Source organism: Gossypium arboreum, chromosome 11, assembly GCF_025698485.1.
Source record: "Gossypium arboreum isolate Shixiya-1 chromosome 11, ASM2569848v2, whole genome shotgun sequence".
Classification (NCBI taxonomy): domain Eukaryota; kingdom Viridiplantae; phylum Streptophyta; class Magnoliopsida; order Malvales; family Malvaceae; genus Gossypium; species Gossypium arboreum.
In genome coordinates this window covers 108,444,545-108,465,868 of record NC_069080.1, presented here as the reverse complement: position 1 = coordinate 108,465,868, position 21,324 = coordinate 108,444,545, and positions in this window count along the sequence as shown.

Sequence of the window (21,324 nt, the reverse complement as noted above, 5' to 3'; positions counted from 1 at the left end):
TACGGGATCTTTGTGCAGAACGCTTCTTCGAATAGACACGTGAACAATTGCACTACAAATAGAGTCCGCAATAGTCACTTTGGTAAACAAATATTTAGCCCTAACGAATAAGTACCTTGTAGAAATAATTGGTGGATACACGCTAAACAAAACCAGATTGGCTGATACTGGCTTACACGATCAATATTAGCAGATATTCCCATATTTTTCAATATCAAGGGTTTAAGAAAACCCCTCATAAGAAAATAATAGTTGTCAAACAAGGATTGGAGAATTTGACTAATTTATTACAATTCCTTTAAACGTGAAACTTCCCGTGGATGATTGGCTTTATAACCAAGCGTAAAGAAGTGGAATTATCACTTACTGATATTGTTTTTCCCCAAATTTTCTTGCCAATCAAATTCTATTGGAATCCCTAAATTTCTTTCCTTCTAGTTTTTCTTCTTCCTTTTGTCTTCTGCATCTTTTCATCGGAGCATTCCTGTCATTCCTTCAAGAACTCAACCAGTTCCTAAGGTAATCCTTCATTCCTCACCTTTTTTGCTTCATTTGTCTTTGAATGGCTAGAGTTAGAATAGACACAAGAGGTAGGGTCAGTGGCCGTGATGGCCAAGTTCAAAGGGGCCGTGGGGTTGGGTCTATTGTAGAAGGTGGTGATGGGCTGTGAGGTTGGTACACTAGCAGAGATCTCGGCCATTAAGTGTACAACCATTGAAGAGGAAATGGTTAAACATTTGGCACCCAGGGAATTAGTCTGCCCAACTTTGCTTACGATTTTAAAATCATAAAAGAGGAGTGCTGATTGAATGACTCCAATGATGGGTTTATTCTTTCTCTATATCTGTTTGAGGCAAACTTCCATTTCCCTCTTCATCCCTTTTTTTTATACGGTGCTAAATGACTATGGAATTGCACCGAGACGACTTGCTGGTCTCTTATGGTGGACACTAGTAGCCTACTTCATTGATTGTAGCAAGCGATGTGAGCCTCCATTCATTGACGTATTTTGACCACCTCTGGACATACTAATATGTATACAGTGTGAATATTGCAATAAAATATAGAATTATGAGGCAGTATTCGCAAGTATACAGGTCTAGTTGTAATATAGTTTTATAACTGAGTGGGTGAGTACTCCGAGGATCGTACCCAATGGAGGCGAGCGCTAGATCAATTTAACCTAAGCACTAAAAGATCTAATTAGTATTTTGAACTCAGTTATAGTATGAAAAAAATAAAATAAAGGACTTTTTTAGGTTTTTATAATAAAAATAAAACAACATAAAAAGATAAATTTTAAGAGATTAGAAAGGAAGAATAAATCAAATTTGATTATGGGTGATTAGCTTCCTTCAGTAATCTCCATCAACTGTCACTTCGAGTTCCTCATCAATCAACTAGTCGCTACCCTAGCAGAATCTTCCGATCTTTCACTAACATAACGAGTCAGTAAGAACTACTTATCATTTGACCTCACAGTCCAGACTGATTCGGGGTTAAGGTGTTCACGAATGGGCAATACCAATTTTAGGTTAATTCTTGTAAACTGAAAATATATAGAATTTTTCCAATGTAATTTATCACCTTTTTACTTAAATTCACTATTAAAACTAAGTAATTTTTAATAAATTAATGAAATATGTGAAAATATGAAATTAGGACATAGAAATTGTTAAAATGTGATTTTATGCATTATTATATAGTTTTCATGCATAAAATGGTTTATTTTATATTGATTTGAACATATTATATTTAAGCTTAATTTTATTTAAGCTAGGATGATTGCTTTGCTTATATAATATTTATTTGATTGATGCTTATAATGTTTGTGCCTCAATCGATCATGTTTTCAATTAAAATAAAGTCTGTATTTCGTTCATACGTGATTGAAATGCACCTGAATTAGCTGAGCGATCCTAACTAGAGGACGGCTAGTGGACACATAATTGAAATGTGCATGCTTAATTTAGATCTGAACCCAATTAAATTGCAGGTTGCATGACAACTCTAACCAAGCTCTGTTATTTGCATAGTTTTTAGGTTTGTGTGATTAAATTGTCTCAAACCTAACATGTCCCTGTTACCTCACACGAATTCTAAGAAACCCTTAGTAAATAAGGATCAGTAAAATGTGTATTTACTAAGTAAAGGATTCCGAAAGGACCTAATGTGGTTTCCAAACTCATGAAAGATCGAGTTGCCATGGAATGTCTTTTCGAATGTTATTAAGCATGTTGATAATAAATTAAGTTTAATTAAAGTAATTGTCCTAGTTTATTTATGTTAAAATTGTTGCAAATTGTGTTTAATCTTGCAAAAATCTATTTCATTCATATAGTTTGCATACTTAGGATAATTTGCATTAGGGATCATTACATTTAGTTTAATATATTTAATTTTAATCATCACTTCTCAACCATATTGTGTTTTTATTTACCAAGTTGTTAGTATAATTTTACAATTAAGTGATTTAACACAAATACAATCCCCGTGGAGACGATAACTCGATGCTTACTTATTACTTGATAATGACTGTGTAAACTTGCACAAACCTACGCGTTACAATTCCCGCCTTGATTACTTCCCAGGGTTGTCAGGCCTAGGGTTTATTTCACATTCTCTCTTTCCCAAACAACTAATCCGTTGAGTAACCTTACAAAACAATTAATAGATCATACCTCAACTAGCTAATCCCCCATAGAAGGATTAGTCCCTCATGGTGTTCAGAAACAACATATAATCCATATAAAGAGACATCATGCTAATTAAATCGACAAGATAGAGTAAATGAAAGAGTCTAATTGTATTGATATTAAGCGCAAATCCATAGAGTTGAATGAGTCCACAATCAAAATCCCTTGAAAGAAAACAATAAACCAATAAACTAACTCTAAAAACCTAAGAAAGAAAGAGAAAAAAAACTAAATTTAATAGAGGAAACTAGGTTAACGGAAACATGTATTTAACATGTGCCAAAAGAGCCTATTTATAGCCTTTAGGTGGCCATCGTCCTTAACCCTAGGTCAACTGGCATTCTCAAGCTTTAATTTTGATTGTGTAGACTATAACGCCCCTACTTCGTGTCTAATTTTTCTCCCAAAGTCGATGACGCGACCCACCAGGACTTGTGCCACAACATAGCAACTAGTATCCTCCTCTGTAGCCATCTTCAGGGGTATTTTGCGACACCCTAAGTCTGTGTCGAGACATCAAAGGCAGACTTGAGTTTTCTTCATTCTATTCCCTATGTTGCAACATCAGTCCTCCCGTGTTGCAACATAGCATCCAGTATCATTCTGAAATGCCTTCTAATAGTCTCCTACACACTTACAAGTACATTAGCTCTCCCTTAGGCCTCATTCAGCCCTTAAGGTTAATAAAAGACTCATTTTGCACATTTTATTGAATATAAGTAAAACTAAAGAAACTTAACTAAAGTGTAATGAAAATGCTTGTATCCAAGCTCTTTAAATGTGAAAACTAGTTTAATCTACTACCCCAAATTTCGACAAATCATATTCCAACATATTTATCAACTGAAGGTCATTACTCGAGGGGCCTCAACTTGAATGGTTCATTTCAATACTCATATTTTTTATTTCAATATTTTGTTGGCACAATATAGCTTGTTAAAGTTTGGTCGTACTTTGAAGTTGGAGAAGCTGCCAATGGTTAGGAACATTTTTCAATACTATTTAGAAGGGCAAAGCCCCAATGCTTATTGAGCATCGGACTTGATGTTAGGTGTCGATCCTCGAAGGGTGCAATCCACCAGTGAAGCATTGCCCTGTAGGGCTAGTACTAAGTTAGCTTTGGCGCTGGTAGGGAAGGGAGAGGAACCTATTAACTTCCTTTATATTGCTAACAACATGCATCCTCACCATTGGTCTTCCTCGTTGTAGGTTGATAGAGGTGAGTCTTCCAATAAAGCACTAGTTCCCAATAGGGTTGTGTAACACCCCTAACCCGTATCCGTCGCTGGACTAGGGTTTCGAGGCATTACTGTTCAAAAACATAATTTTGAACTTTCACAAATTCAAACATATTACATTATCATGAATCATTTATACATTAGTAAATATATACATACACATATACTTTCGTTATATACCAAACATTATTCGAATTCAAAAACATGTACATATATATATGTACATATAATTAACATTTTAAAAAATTATTTAATACCCATGGTATACTATTACACAAAATCACTATTCAATTGGTCATTTATCATTGTTTCACTTACAAGCCTTATTAAGCAAAACAATTTCAATAATTCACCATTATTTAACTTCATAATCAATTATAGTACTCACACGTTTTCATGCAAACTAACTAAACTAATCTATGCATATTCATATATATGCATGCCTCATCTCATACATTTCTAAAAATACATTAAACATGCTAAACATTGAGCTCATGTTTATAAATGAATAAACATATTTATTCATATTTAGACACATCGAGTCCGAATGATCAACCGCAACCAATCCCACTTATCACTTCAAGCTATTTCCAACACATATAGCACCATTCACCTTTACTTTTCATTCATTTCACATAACATTATAATCCAAACAAAATAAACCATTACAAAACATAACCAAAACCAAGCTTTAAGGTTAATCCATATTCGCATGGCTCAATTTACACATATTCAAAGTTGAACAAAATACATATTAGCCTATACATGCCAAAAATTTGAAAATAGTTTTTTTTAAAAGTACCGAAAGTTGACGATAGTGTGGATGACTTCGATAACAATCCCCGAGCTCGAAACTTACAACCAAAATCTATAAAACAGAATAACAAAAACACACAGAGTAAGCTAACTTAGCTTAGTAAGCCTTAAGCAAATTAAACAACTCATTGTATAATCAAAACATTCAAACTAACCAAATCATAGCTATAATGTTATGCTTTATCTTAATAAAATACCTTGGCAGAATGTTCACAATCAATTATATAACACCACATAAATATTTCCTATATAACCAATTACTCAAGATCAATTATGTCATCATATAGACACTTATATTTAAGGTCGAATATACACGGTTCATCTTAACATCACATGTGGCCGAATATAAAACTTAAATAAAACATCACATGTAACCTATAGTTCAAAATTCAATAGAACATCACATATGGCCGAATATGCACATTCAAGTTAACTTCACATATAACCGAATATACAAGTTCAGTATAAACTCACACATACTTACCTTTTTGGCCGAACATATACAATGCAAAATTTAGCTCGATTTCATTTGCTCAATATCCACAATAACTTGAATTCTTAGAATCATAGACTTGAAAACAAATCACCGGTATAAAACCTACTAAGCATAAGCCTGTATCACCCACCAGCACAAGGCCTGCTAGACCCAAGGTCTGATATTTATTCACCGGCACTAAACCTCCTAGGCACAAGCCCGATCAAAGCCACTAGCACAAGGCTTACTAGGCTTAAACCCTGAATATCACAAATATAGAATCATTCCACAACATTTCATATATCAAATTATACAATATTCTATGTAACACATACCACTTTCAGAGGTTTTAACTCAGTCGAATGAAACTCAATCACAATAATTCAATGATACATCACATTCAGCTATTATACTAATATATTATAAAATTCAAATCATCATAGCAAAACATTCTATGTTCAAAATAAACCATGTTTAATTACTTAAAGACTTACCTCGGATATCGACGAAAGTTACAAATCGGGTATTCGACTTTTTTTGTTTTTCCCCGATCCAAGCCCAATTTCCTTTGTTCTTGATCTATATAATTTCAAATTAACCTCATTTAAACACAATTTCATTCAATTTAATCCAACAACACATTAATGGGAAAATTACTATTTTACCCCTAATATTTCATACTTTTTTACAAATTAGTCCTAATTGTATAAAACACAAAATACTCAAAATCTCACTATATCATAGTTAGGCCGAATCTTCCTTATGTCCATACTAATCCATACATTTCAATTATTTTGTATTTTAGTCTTTCAATTTATTATTTTTTGCAATTTAGTCTTATTAACTAAAAATCATCAAAAACTCCAATACAAAGCATGTTAATCTAAAACATATTTTTCATATTTCATCATCAAACATCACAAAACACAAATATTCATCAATGGAATAACTCAAAATATTCACCAAAATAAAAAATTCAAGCATGGGTCGGGTAGTACTTGAAGCAACGATATCAAAAACGTAAAAATTATCAAAAACTGAAACCAAACTAACCTTGAATCAAGCTTGAAATTGGCCGAAAATCACAAAGCTCTTGATTCTTTTTCTTTTATCAAGTTTTGATGATGGAATATAATGAATATAATTTTTATTTTATGTCTTAATATATTATATGTTAACATTTAACATATTTACTTATTTAACCTTATAAAAATAATAATATAAACATATACATTAAGGATACATTCGGCCATCACTAATATACAGGTTTATTTGCAACATAAATACTCCATATTAAAAAGCCACTATCAATTCAACCTTTATGAATTAAACTACCAAGTTTTCAACTTACGCAATTAAGTCCTTTTATCAAATTAAATACACAAACAATCAAATTTTTATATGAAATTTTCACACATGCAAATTCACATATAATAAACACGAAAAATAATATTTAAATATTTTTCTGACTCAGATTTGTGGTCCCGAAACTACCGTTTCGATTAGAGTCTAAATCGGACTGTTACAGGTTGACTCTATTGTTGCTACTATAGACTCTTCCAATACTTCTAGTTCTTTTAGTTCACAATGCAATATGGATGTGATAGTTGTGTCAAACAATCTACGAGAGGAAGAAGAAGTGATTTTCCCAGGGGTGAGACCCAACAATAGTGACTGCAAAAGGCTAAGGGTGGAAGAACAGTCCATAGCAACAGTGAAAGGTCGGTTCACCGCAAATTTGTAGGTAGGTTTAATGGCTAGATCAGACAATTAGGTTTATTGTTGTGTTTTATGCAAGAATGGGCCTGCTGGTCTGGTGGTTGATTGTGTGATAGTGTACCTTTGGGTCCCGGGTTTGAGTTCTCTGGTGTGTTTTGAAGGACTATTTTTTATTTAGTTTTTTTTTTGCTTATAAAATCTAAATATTTAGTTATTCTTTTATTTTTGTTTATTTCAATTATTTTTATTTTCAAAGAGGCTAAAATTTTTCACGTTCCTTTCTTCTATTTTCTTTTTTCAGTTTCTTCTCTCCCTCTTCCTTATGTGAGATTTTTTTCCCATTTTCTTTGGTTCCAAAATTTTTATTTTTCTTTTTGTTTGGGAGATTTTACTATTTCCTTCAATACGACCTCAAGACAATGGGTAATTGAGTTCTAGATCGAGGGTGTGGTTCTTTGATTGCAAAATCAAGTGTGGGTTTAGAACTTTTCAACTTTATTTGTGAATTGTTTAATTTGGTGTTGAAATGGAGTGGGATTCGGCAAATTCGTTCGTGTTTCGGTAATGGTGCATTTGTAACATTTTTTCGATCTTAGATTGCATCAAATTTGATCTATTATAGTATGTTTCTAAATTATTGGAGGTTAGGGAGTGTTTGGGGATGAAATTCATAATTTCTAGGCTATTTCAAGGTGGTTTCGTGACCACTCGGGTGGCCACACGGGATTGTGCCATACACGCGTGGTCCACACCGTCATGTGCTTTTGGGAATTACGATTTTTGGGAAAATTTTGGGTGCCACACGGTCGTGTTGCTGATTTGGGGGTTTTAGTCTATTTTCACACAAGCGTGTAAAACCTTCACATGGCCGTGTCTACCTTGCACCTTATTTAAGCAAAAATGGACAGAGAGTTACACGGGCTATCCGCATGGCCATGCTCCTGGATCACACGGGCGTGTGTCATAGTCACAAGGCCTTGTGCCTCCTTTCATACAGGCATGTGCCTCCTTCATATAGGCGCGTTGACCCTACACGGCCTAGGCATTTTCACATGGTCGAGGCACACAACCGTGTGGCCCTGTTTCGCAATTTTTCATTCTGAGTTGGAATGTGACTGTTTCGTGTTCCTATGTGTTCTGACCTTTGGCTAGGCCTTAGCAAGAATAGTTAAGACTCCATTTTGATCAAATTTATGTATTAATTATTAGATAGCACTAACTTAATGACTTCCTAAGTGATGTTACCTAGTAGTTAGGTATGTTGACCTCTTATTCTGAATTTGGTCGTTTGACTATGTGCATTTCTGATTCTATTTGACTGAAGTATAAATGTTCGCAAGTTGTGTGTATTGTTTCTGTAAGTCAATTAATAATATGTTTGCATACAAGCATTCGCATAAAATTTCTGATTCTGTATTTTTTTTGTATGTCTGTCTTCAAATGGTGTGCATTTTTTGCATTTGCATTAAAATTTTGAGTTTGGTGGCGAAGAGAAGGAAGCCTGAGCTATTCTGTTTTGGCAGTTTAACTACAAATCATCAGTACTACGGTTTATCGCACTATACTACACATATGTTAGCTCTGCTGCATATTGTCATCTGAGTGGCCTAGTCCACATACATGGTGTGTAGGGTTGGATGGGCCGTTTGATGTCATTTGTGGTGTGCATGGTTGGTTGAGCTTCTTATAGATCATTCGTGGTGTGAATGGTTGATGGAGAGCTGTTTGGCTGGATGGGTGGGATTCTTTTTTTACTTGTTACATACCATTTGCATCTGTTTACATGTTGTTTGTCTAAACATTGGGGTCCATGTACTAATATGTATCCACTAAAGTACTTAGTCTTGTGTGATTAAGTATTGGGTGTGATTGGAATTTTGTATACATGGTGTGTGAATCTTATATCCGTGTTTTATATTTTTTATTGGTTGTTCGAATAATGTTTTGAAACAATTTTAGTTTGTTTCTTTGTCTTTTGCTTCTTACATTTAGTTTCAAACTCACACTGAGCTCGCCTAGCTCGCCCCCTTAGTTTTCCCTTTCAGGTACTCGCACAATCTAAAGCTGGACTCGGCATACCAGTGGTCTCGAAATGATATTTTTAAAATAAGCTAATTGGTTCCATTCTCAGTTCTTATTTTTTAAGCCATTTTTTATTATAAATAATTACAAAAACTGTGGTATGAGTTCTGTTTTGGGTATTCGAAAATTTTATTTTGCACTAAATTTCAAATACTACATATTTGTGTTCTCGAATATTTTAAACATAACCTAAATTATCCATTTGAATATTTAAATGACAAAATATTTTATTCAAATTTGGCACAGTGTGTTTGTAACTAGACTTTTGGATAGAAAGTTTGGTAAAGTTTTTCTACGATTACTTCGATTATCAATGTGACCTCTGAGATCTGGTCTAAAATTCTAGGTTAAGTTTTGGAGCGTTACACAAACCTTCTTCCCTTAGAGCAATCACATTAAGGCAGGACAGTATCCCTCTTCCCCCATGAGATTAGCTAGAAACTGTAGAGGGACTTGTCTCAAGATTTGAGAGAGAACTTTTACCTTTCCTCTTTTTCAATAACTGCCCTGAAGCATACACTAGAAGAATTACTAAGTTCTTACCAATTGATGGTGGTGGAGTGTGAACTCATCGGCTAGGCCTTTCTGACGCTTACTTAAAAAATAAAGTCAGGAAATCTAAATTTAAGAATTTCATATTGTTCTCTTAAGGAAACACTTGGCCAGCTTTGCCACATTCATAAGAACATAGTCCACCAGAATAGGGAGCTCACGGCCTTTGTCTCCACATGGAGGATTAAGAATAAATCCTTGGAAGATAAGAAGAAAGAGATAGGTGAGAGACTCCACCAACTGAAGGCTGATAAAAGAGCTTTAGAGGAACAATGCCTCTCTAACTTAGAGCAACCCTGAAAGGAAAGCAATAAGGCTCTAAAGAGCTATAAGGCAGAGAATAGGGCTAACTTTAAGAGCTATCTGCCTATTTTGTTGTCGAATTTGGTGCTATACGCTAAAGTTGTTATGGACCCTTTTGATTTGCCTAGAGTAAATTTGAATTTCCTGTGCAAACTCACGAATTTGAATCTTGATTTGACATTCTCACCCTTTCAGGTGTAGAGTAGGAAGAATTTCAAAGGGAATGGAGAAAGTAGGTAAGCTATTCTATCCCCTAGAACCAGAGGTAACAAGTTTTGCTCCCATGAAAGGCACCAATCAGGAGGAAGAAGTCTTAGAAGATCCCTCCATTATAGCTCCACCCACTGAAGAATGAAATTAGAAATTTTCTTGTACATGCATTTGCCTCTCCATCAATAAAATCTCAACTTTTCTTCCAACTTTTATGATTGCCTTACTTTTTTTTGCTTACTTCCTTTCCTCATATGATTCTTGAATGCTCAAACTCAGGTTAGTAATAAACGGGTCTCCCCTTAACATAGACGTCCCACATTCTATCTGTCAACACATATATACTATACAACATACCAACTCAATAGCAAAATGAAGGACTAAGCCAGAATAATATAACATGCATACAAGGGCTAACTTTCAAAATCCTCTTTCCTGATGACCGGCTAAATCAGAGCTCTGATACCACTAAAGTTGTAACATCCCATACCTGATCTGATCATTAGATCCTACTATAGGGTACTACACTCAAACTTTCAATTTTGTTTAACATATTCATGTAATACATTACACCTAACATTATTTTATCTCCAATAATAATCATAAAATTATTCAATTTTAAATAATGCAACCTACAGACCTAGGTAGATTCAACAAGTCTAACCTTGAGACTCTACCTCTGGGTCACCTTGTTGTTTGCATATTACAACAAAGAAACAAATCTACTGTTGCACGCTGAACTCCGGCCTGGTCCCTTCTCGAACTCCCACATTTTCCTTTTCTACCTGTAATACATAATAACACAAGTAAGTTCTAAAGAACTTAATGAATTTTCATACCTTCTAAAGTCAACGCTAACATGTTTGCACTTCATGGTTGGGACCTCACATTTGTCTTGTCCATATTAGGAAAATACATCGATCTCATTAACATAGTAAATTGGAGAATAATTGATCTTATTTAAAAGCAGTTAATCTATAGTTAATTACTCGAAAGAAAAAAGTTCATGTTTGGCTACGGAGCCTAGTATACATATAACCTCCATTGACGAGATCTTAAAGATGCAATACAAAAATGTCGATCGAATAACATATGATTACTTAGTGGATTTCACTTGCTATCCCTATTTTCATTAGTTGCCTTCATGGCTATTTATGCATCTACTTCCTCAAGAGGTCGGACTAATACGGGCGCTTCCGTCAATAAAGCTTTCAATATATCAAAATTCTACTAGCACTTATCAATCCACTCAAATTTCACTTCTTTTTTGCAACAATTGAGTCATCGAAGAAGCTATCATTGAAAACCCTTTAACAAATATCCGATAATATCCTGCTAATCCCAGAAAACTTCTGACTTCCAAAACATTTTATGTGGCTTCCAACTTACAATAGCTAAAATTTTGTTCGGATCAACCCGAATACCCTCTGAAGATGCAACATGTCCAAGGAAACTAACTTCCCGTAGCCAGAATTCAAATTTACTGAATTTAACATACAGCCGTTTCTCATGCAAAGTTTGCAATACAATTCTCATATGCTCATCATGCTCATTCACGTCCCGAGAGTAAACCAAAACATCATCAATAAAAACAACCACGAACCTTTCCAGGTATGGTCTAAAAAATATGTTCATTAAATTCATAAATACCGTCGAGGCATTTGTTAATCTGAATGGCATTACCAAAAACTCAAAATGCCCATATCTGGCTCTGAAAGCTATCTTCAACACATCTGAATCTTTTACTCGTAGCTGATAGTAACCAGATCGTAGATCAATTTTCAAAAATACAGTGGCACCTTTTAATTGATCAAACAAGTCATTTATACGATCCAATAGGTACTTATTCTTTACTGTGACTTTATTAAGTTGTCTGTAATCGATGCATAATCTCAATGATCCATATTTCTTCTTTACAAACAATACCGGTGCACCTTATGGTGAAAAGCTAGGTTGGGCAAATCCTCTATTGAGCAACTCTTGCAATGTATCTTCAACTCTTTCAATTCGGCAGGAGCCATTCTGTACGGTGCTACAGATATCGGAGTTCGAAGTCGTTCTTGGCACAAGGTCTATGGAAAATTCCACCTCTCTAGCTAGAGGTAAACGAGGAAGTTCTTCTGGAAATACCTCAGAAAACTTACAAACAACAAGCACTGACTGGATTTTCAACTCTGATACTTTGGTATCCAGTACAATAGCAAGATAAGCCTCATACCCTTTTTTAACATATCTTTGTACTGATATTGTTGAAATCACATTAGACAACCCATCCAGTTTCTTAGATTCAACCCGGAGTAACTCACCATTCTAACACTTCAATACAATGTATTTATGCTTACAATTTACCACTGCATCATGTTGGGTTAACCAATCCATTCCCAATATTGCATCAAATTCATCAAAGGGTAACAACATCAAATTAGCCAGAAAACAGTAACCCTCTATTGTAACACCCCGAACCCGAGACCGTCGCCGGAATCGAACACGAGGTGTTAACAGACTTCAAACCACTTATTGAGAATTTCCCAGACAAGCTACCAATCTGTGTACTAGTCGCTTCAAAAATCATAACTTGAGTTATACAACTCGAAAATCAGTTTCGTAATTTTTCCCTGAAACTAGACTCACATGTCCATCTACAGATTTTTTTCTAGAATTTTTGGTTGAGCCAATTAGTACATTTTATTAGTTAAAATCTCCCATGTTACAGGGGTCGACTACACTGATCTTCGTGCGTTAAAACTTGAATATCTCCCTGTGCAGGGCTTCAATACTGATGCCGTTTGTTTCTATAGAAACTAGACTCAAAGAGAAATTTATACATATATGGTATGAATCCTAATTATCTCTGGTTAATTTATAATGAATTTCCAAAATCGGAACAGGGAATTCAGAAACTGTTCTGGCCCTGTTTCACGAATACCTAAATATCTCTTAGGATACAACTCATATGACCTTTTCGTTTCTTCCATATGAAAGTAGATTCATCAAGGCTCATTTACATAATTTATTCACCATTTAATTCCATTCCTGCTATTTTTAGTGATTTTTCACATCCACACCACTGCTGCTGTCAGCATCTGTTACTAAAACAAACTATGCCTATTTCATGACTTTCCTTGATTTAACTAATAATTCATCATGCATGTCCCAAATTATAACCATGACTTGTGTCCAAACATCACAAAACCAATTTCAACCGAACATTTACGCCATTTTCGCATGGCTAAAAGTTTACATACCAATTTTAACAAAGCATAATAGCCTATACATGCGAAATGTACTCCTAGACCAACTACGAAGAAAATACCAAAAGTTGTTAGCGGTGTGATGACTTCGATGACGGTCCCGAATATCCAAAAAGTCGAGTCCAAGAAACCTAAAATAGGTGACAAGCAAACACCGAATGAGTATATAACTCAAGAAGTCATAAGCAATGCACTACCAACCATTAATAACATTATCGCAAGAGGAAACAAAATGGAACGAGGCTAATTACTCCATTCAAACCGAACTATACCATAGTTCCTTAGACCTTCGATTCAATCACATACCAAGTTACACATTCACATTCCATATACTAATCAATAGGATATTTGAAGCATTTTATACACCATTTTGTTTTCGTCACAATCATACATCTACATGACCTTTCACTCATTCCACTATAATTCTTATGTACGTGACTTCAATTTACATTGTCACATAGGTTCAAACTTACCAAGCTCAACCCCAAATATAAACATAGCGCCTATTAGCCATGAACTCAAGGTACTTACCCGATCCGCTGTCCGTGATCAACTCAATAGTGTCGCACACTCAGTGTCAATAGTGATTCAAAAGCATATAGTGAGTCCGCACACTTAGTGCTATATTATCAACTCGCACACTTAGTGCTGTACAAATTTTAAACCCGCACACTTAGTGCCATTCTCATGATCACAAATATTTATACCCGCACACTTAGTGCCGAAATCAACAACTCAATACATCTCACCTCTTTTCTTTTCATTCAATACTTTCATCACCACATACATACATGTATATAAATTTATCATTCCTTTCGGCATAATTACATAGACATTATGTCTATTCAAATCAATACAAAATATATGCTTAGTGACTTACCTTGTGTTGGGTAAAATAGTCCAAGTCGGCTACTCGATGACCTTCGTCTTTCCCTTGCTTGATTCTCCTTCTTTAACTCCTTGAGCTTAATCAATAAATCAACTAGTTTAACCATCTTGCTAAACATTCATAATTCAATTACACATGCATATGTATGTTTGTATATTCGGCAACCATCCTCACTAATTACCCATTTAGTCGATTATCTAAGCCATGATAAGGCATCAATATGGTTGCCTCTAACCGAATACATGCACACCAATCTACTTCATTTGGCCGAATATGCATGTCTATGTTGAGGCCAATTTTACACATAACACCACACAAAAAAAACAGCATACATTTTACTAACTAACGCATTACATATTGTAGCTCAATACACATCTCTCATTTACTTCATAACCGAAACATCATCACAAGCAAATATACACCTTGAAATAGTATATATGTCATACCAATACATCATGTGCAAACATATATTCATGTAGGTGCAAGGGCCGAATCTCAAGTTGCTTATATCCAAATATAAACACATATCCAAAGCTCAAATCTTACCTATCATGTAACATGCATGAATCATACTTATGGATATACCATGGCCGAATATCATTCCCATGACATAGCAAAGATTTGAACCATGGGCTAATAAGAACATCAAGCTAGCAACTAAAAACATGCATGAATCTCATGGCACAACCTCAAACATACCTTAATCTTGATGCAAGTATAGCCAAACCTCTTCCTAATCCTCTTCCTAACCAAACATGAAGCAAAAACTCCCTCTTCTTCCTTAGAATTTTCAGCCTAAAGGAAATGAAAAATGATGAACAAAAATTCCTCTTTCTTTCCTCAACTCACGGCAATGGGCATGCATGAGACCATTTTTTTCTTTTCCCATTTCTTTATTACCCATGCTCATTAATTTATTTTTTTCACCCATGATGCACCAACAAAACATGTCTATGACATGTTTTGCCCATATTTCTTTGTCATGGCCGGCCACTAGGCTTGGATTTAGGGGAATTTGACATGCAAGCCCTCCTTTTTGATTACATGCACTATTAGATCCTTATAGATTAGCCTATCACATTTCAAAAGTGTCACACAAGTCCTATTGACTAAATTCACATGAAATTTACTAAATCGAAACTTAAAACTTTCACACATTCATAATCACATATTTTAGACAATAAATACTACGTTTAAACATTTCGGTGACTCGGTTTAGCGGTCTCGAAACCACTTCCCGACTAGGGTCAATCTTGGGCTGTCACATCTATCATCAGGCAATTTTTTACAAATTTTATCCACAATAACATGCTGACTCAAGGGGTTTGAAACTTTAACCACAAATTCGGTGAATTCAACAGTCATATTTTTAACGGACACAAATTTTGTGCATATATATAAATGTGTGGAACTAGGATCAATCAAAGCAATAATATCAGTATCAAGTAGAAAGAATGTACTAGTGATAACATCTAGTGCCGAGGTATCTTCTCTTGCATGTATTGCATATGTCCTTGCTGGAGCCCGAGCCTCAGATTTAGTTGTTGAATCTTCTGCAACACTACAACCACCACCTACATTTTCGAAATACCGTGATGGTTTACCCCTCGAGACAGGATTACTTGGCTTCGGGGTTTGTTCAATTTTCTTCTCAACCCTTTCCGGGCAATCTTTAAGATAATGGTCGAGAGAACCACACTTAAAGCAAGCCCCACTTCTTATCCGGCACTCTCTGAAATGTAATTTATTACAGACATTACATCGTGGTTTGGGGTTTGTAACAGTTCCAACACTAGCTGTTAAGAGAGACGAAGACCTCGGGTTAGTACATTTAGAACTTCATTCCTTTCCCGAATACTCCTTTGATGTAGCAAAACGCTCATGATAATTCTTTGATTTCTTTGAAGTAGATGATTGCGTCTTGTTCATAAATCTATTACTCATAACCCTATCTTCCCTTTCCGCTTGCCTCTTTTCTTTGCTTAATTCATCGGCCTTGTGTGCTCGTTCAGCCAACACCATGAATTCTCTTAATTCTAGAATTCCAATCAACAGCTTGATATCTTCATTTAGCCCTTCTTCAAATCGCTTGCACATTTCAGCTTCAGTCTGAACCCATTCACTAGCATACTTGCTCAATTTAACAAATTCTCATTCATACTCGGACAATGTCATATTTCCCTATTTGAGCTTAAAAATTCCTTCTTTTTCTGGTCCAGGAATCTCTGACTAATATACTTCTTTTTAAACTCTGTTTGGAAAAATTCTCATGTAATACTTTCCCTTGGTACCACAAAAGATATGGTTTTCCACCAATGGTATGGTATGTCTTACAACAAAGATATCGTACATTTCAGACATTCGACTAGTGTACATGATAACTCATCTAGAACCCGAATAGTATCTTCTAGCCAGAACTCAGGCCTCTCTGGATCATCATTTGCCGTAGCCCAAAATTCTTCAGCCCCATGTTTTTTGATTTTATCTACTAGAGCCTTACCTATTCTAACAGATCTAGCATCCAGCGGCGTTTCATCATGTTGTGAAGGAGGTGGGAAAGGTCGTTGAATAGCAGGGTTTGTTCTCATATAGTCACTAAACCATTCATCCATCACTTCAAAGAAGGCTACTTTTGCCGCCTCACTTCGACCTTCAGATATAGGCCTTCTACTACCACTAAACGCAGCTTGTTGCACAGAAGCTTGAGCAGCACTCTCAGCTTCCTCAGTCTTGACTCTAGCTTGGTTGGAAGACACTACTATATGAAAATGCATTTAAAAGTGGTTAGGAGATATCACATTATCATAATTTCTATAATGGCATGTATAGCTAGACTCGTACTTGCTACGTCCATAACTCTGATACTACTAAATGTAACACCCCTAACCCGTATCCGTCATCAGAACAGGGTTTCAGAGTACTACTGAAACATTTAGAACATTTTACGAATAATTTACGTAAATAACTATTTATTTACTGAGATCATTCAAAACGTCTCTTAATTGGACCCTCGAGGTTCAATACGGGCATTAGAATCAAGTTAGGACTTAATCGGAACTCAAAAAATTTTTTGAGACATGTCAAAAAAAATTTTCTAAATTGCAGGGCTCACACGCCCGTGTGGACTGGCCGTGTGACTACACACGCCCGTGTCCCTAACCCGTGTAACTCTTTGACTTGTAAGGCATGAAGAAATTGAAGTCACACGACCAAGTCACACGGCCGTGTGCTAGGCCGTGTGGTGAATTTTAATTTCTAAATTTAGGTGCAGTTTTCACACGGTCGTGAAACACACCCATGTCCAAGGCCGTGTCAACAACACGGCTGAGACACACGTCTGTGTCTCTACCCTTGTGCCCAATTCTAAGCATTCTATTTCTTATTTTTAAGATGTAAGGGACACACGGGCGGACCACATGCCCATGGGACAAGCCGTGAGTCTACTCGTGTGGACAAAATAAGGTCATTTCCTAGCCTTATTTGTCACCCAAAAATTACCATTTTGCTACACCAAGACTCAAAAGTATATACCTACCAATCCAACATCATATTCACATAAAATTGGACATCAATCATATGGTGTTATCTCATGCATAAAAGGATATAAACTTACTCTTATCGTAAACGATTATGCTAACATAATTCCAACAACTAACACATAATAAGCACTTATGTGATTACCAAAATATTGCTTCAACAATAACCAAACTTAGACCATCACTAGCCACTCCAGTGGCTAGATTACAAAACAACAATTACAATCCTTCATTGGTCAAATAAGTTTACACATGCCATTATACCAAAATGAGATAGTGGATAGTGTGATGACTGTTCCGACCGACTTCCAACCTTCGTGAGTTTTTGAGCACTATGAAATAGGGAAAATTAAACAAAGTAAGCATTATATGCTTAGTAAGTTTGTATGACAAGAAAATAAACTTACTGGTCATATTTATTTATACAAGCATACATAAATATACATTCCATCAACTTTTGGGTAAGTTACCTAAACACATACACTTATTCAAACAAGTTAGTCACATAATCTCATATGAATATCAAGTAAACATAGATGAGCCCATCACATTACAAGCTTACATTAAATTTCACCTTTCCACATTACAAGAGTTTTTCCCGTCAAACTATTGAAATTATATTGGATGTTCGGGTAGCATACTCATGTGAAAAAATACCCATTGGGGTACACAATAAAAAGGCACACTCTTAAGCCACACATTTTACAGCAGGATTACCAATCCAGGCTAAATCCTATCCATAGCATATGCTCTAGAGAGCTTAATTTGGATTACCTGTCCGACCTAAATCCAATCTATAACATAAGCTCAAGAGCGCTTACATTAGAATTTCCCGTCTAGGCTAAATTCTATTTACAACACATGCAGTATTATTCTCATTCAAGAATTCACCTTAATCCATCAAAATTCAACATTCAACCGGAACATGACAATTTTTCCATATTTCACAACTTAGGACTATTTCATTACGTAAATATATCATCTCACACATATCAACACAATCATACAATTCAATTCAAGCACATTAACATACGTATTTAAGTTACACGAACTTACCGTGATAATGGTTCATATTTGAATTTCAACTAATCCAAAACCTTTTACTTTCCTCAATCTAGCTCCGTAGTTGGTCTTTCCGGATCTATATGGATAAATTTAACTATTAATCTATCACATTTCATTTGCATTTGCATTCTATTATATCTTAGGCAAAATTACCATTTTGCCCCTATCTTTCTCAAAAATTCAAATTTCGTCCCTAGGCTCGGAAAATGAAATTCATGAAATTTAACCCTCTTTCCAAGCCTATCCGAAATTTATACACTACATTTACAGCACATACATTTCACAAATTTTAGAATTTTCCATGGGTTTTACCACTTTTTTATTTTAGTCCCTAAATCAAGTTTTCATCAAAAATTACTTTGTATAAGTTGTTTATCTATGAATAACTTTTCATTTTCTACCCTAAATTTCTAATTTTCTGCATATTCATCCATGACCCAAATTTCATACCTCGATAACTTTTCAAATAAATCCCCTAAATAGAAAGATTAGATTATCTTGATTCCCAAAATATAGAAATTACTAAAAATGGAACTTGATTTCATTCCTTACTAAGCTTGAAAAGTTTTCTTCCTCTCTCCTAGGGTTTCCATGGAAATATGTTTTCTTTTTCTTTTAATTAAATTGTCATTTAATAACTTTTCATCTTTCCAATTTAGTCCTTAGCCTTTTTTTATTTTTCCATGGATGAGTCATTAAAATATCTACTAACTAATCTTCAATGGTCTAATTACCATATAAGGATCTTAAGTTTTGAATTCCATAGGTATTTGGTATCTATAGCTACTAGAATCCAACTTTTGCATTTTATGCAATTTAGTCCTTTCCCTAATTAAACACACAATCAGTAAAATTTTCGTATCAAAATTTTCATGTGACCTTCCTATCATGATACCAACCATAAAATAAAATAAAATAAATTATTATTTTTGGCTCTAATTTGTAGTCCCGAAACCACTGTTCTGATCTCACCGAAATTGGGCTGTTACACACGCCCTTGTGGCCACCCGAGTTGTTATGAAACCACCTCAAAACAGCATGCAAATAGTAAATTTCATCCCCAAACATTCCCTAACCTCTAATAATTCAGAAACATACTATAATAAATCGAATTTGATGCAATCTAATATTGAAACAACATTACGACTGCACCATTACTGAAACACATGAATTTGTCGAATCCCACCACATTTCGATACCAAATTAAACAATTCACAAATAAAGTGGAAAAGTTTTGAACCCGCACCTAATTTTGCGATCCGAGCACTACACCCTCGATCTGGAACTCAATTACCCACTGTCCCGAGACCGTATTGAAGGAAATAGTAAAATCTCCCCAACAAAAAAACAAAAAATTTGGAACAAAAAAAATGGAAACAAAATCTCATGTAAGGAAGAGGGAGAGAAGAAACTGACAAAAGAAAATGGAAGAAAAGAACGTAAGAAAACTTTGGTCTTTTTCAAAATAAAAATAATTGACATAAATAAAAATAAAAGAATAACTAAATATTTAGATTTTAAAAGCAAAACAAAATTAAATAAAAAATAGTCCCTTAAAACACACTTGAGAACTCGAACCCGGGACCCAAAGGTACACTAACACACAACCAACTACCATACTAGCAAGTCCATTTTGACATAAAACACAACAACAAACCCATTTGTGTGATCTAGCCACCGACCCTACCTACCAATTTCAAAACTTCTAACCCTAAATTTTAGGGTGTTACATTGGGTTCTATACGAGCTTACGAAAGCTCTTTCGTTAATCAAAATATGAATTAGGACCAAATTTTAATGTTCTAAAAATCTAGGACCGACATCATAACTTTGAAATTTTCACGTCATGATGTCGCTAACATAGTGAACCAAGTCACAACTTTAAGCATATTAATGTCACGACATCACTTATTGTCGGTTGACGTTGAGTCGTCATTTACTGTCAGCTAGCATTGCGACGTGAGAAGTTTTTCATCGAGATGTGACCCCTATTTTTGGTCAAAATGTAGCTTTGGTACTAACTCATGCCTTCAAACCAACCTTTGTAACCATCCATACAACTTCCCACGATCAAAACACATTTGATACATATCAAACCATGTTTATTCAAGTCTATAAATATGTAAAATCAAACATTTAAGATAACAATGAGCCAACGTTTATTGTTTAGGCACATTCATCCCTTTTGTAACTAGTTATACCATTCCAAGCATATAACTCTTAACCAACCATTTAACATCATACCATTCTATCATCCATGACTTTCAATACACTCAATTTCCATCTCAACTTTCTAAATTCAAGTTAGTTCATTCATCAATTCACCCTTGAATCATTTTGCACTATAAGAACCTATCAAGCCATTGAAATTAACATAAACCATTCCAACATATACTAGGCGAATATGACATGCTTATTATTAACCTTTACCATTTTAAAAAACCATCTATCAACTTGACTAATTCAACTAATTCATTTGTAATCTTTAACAT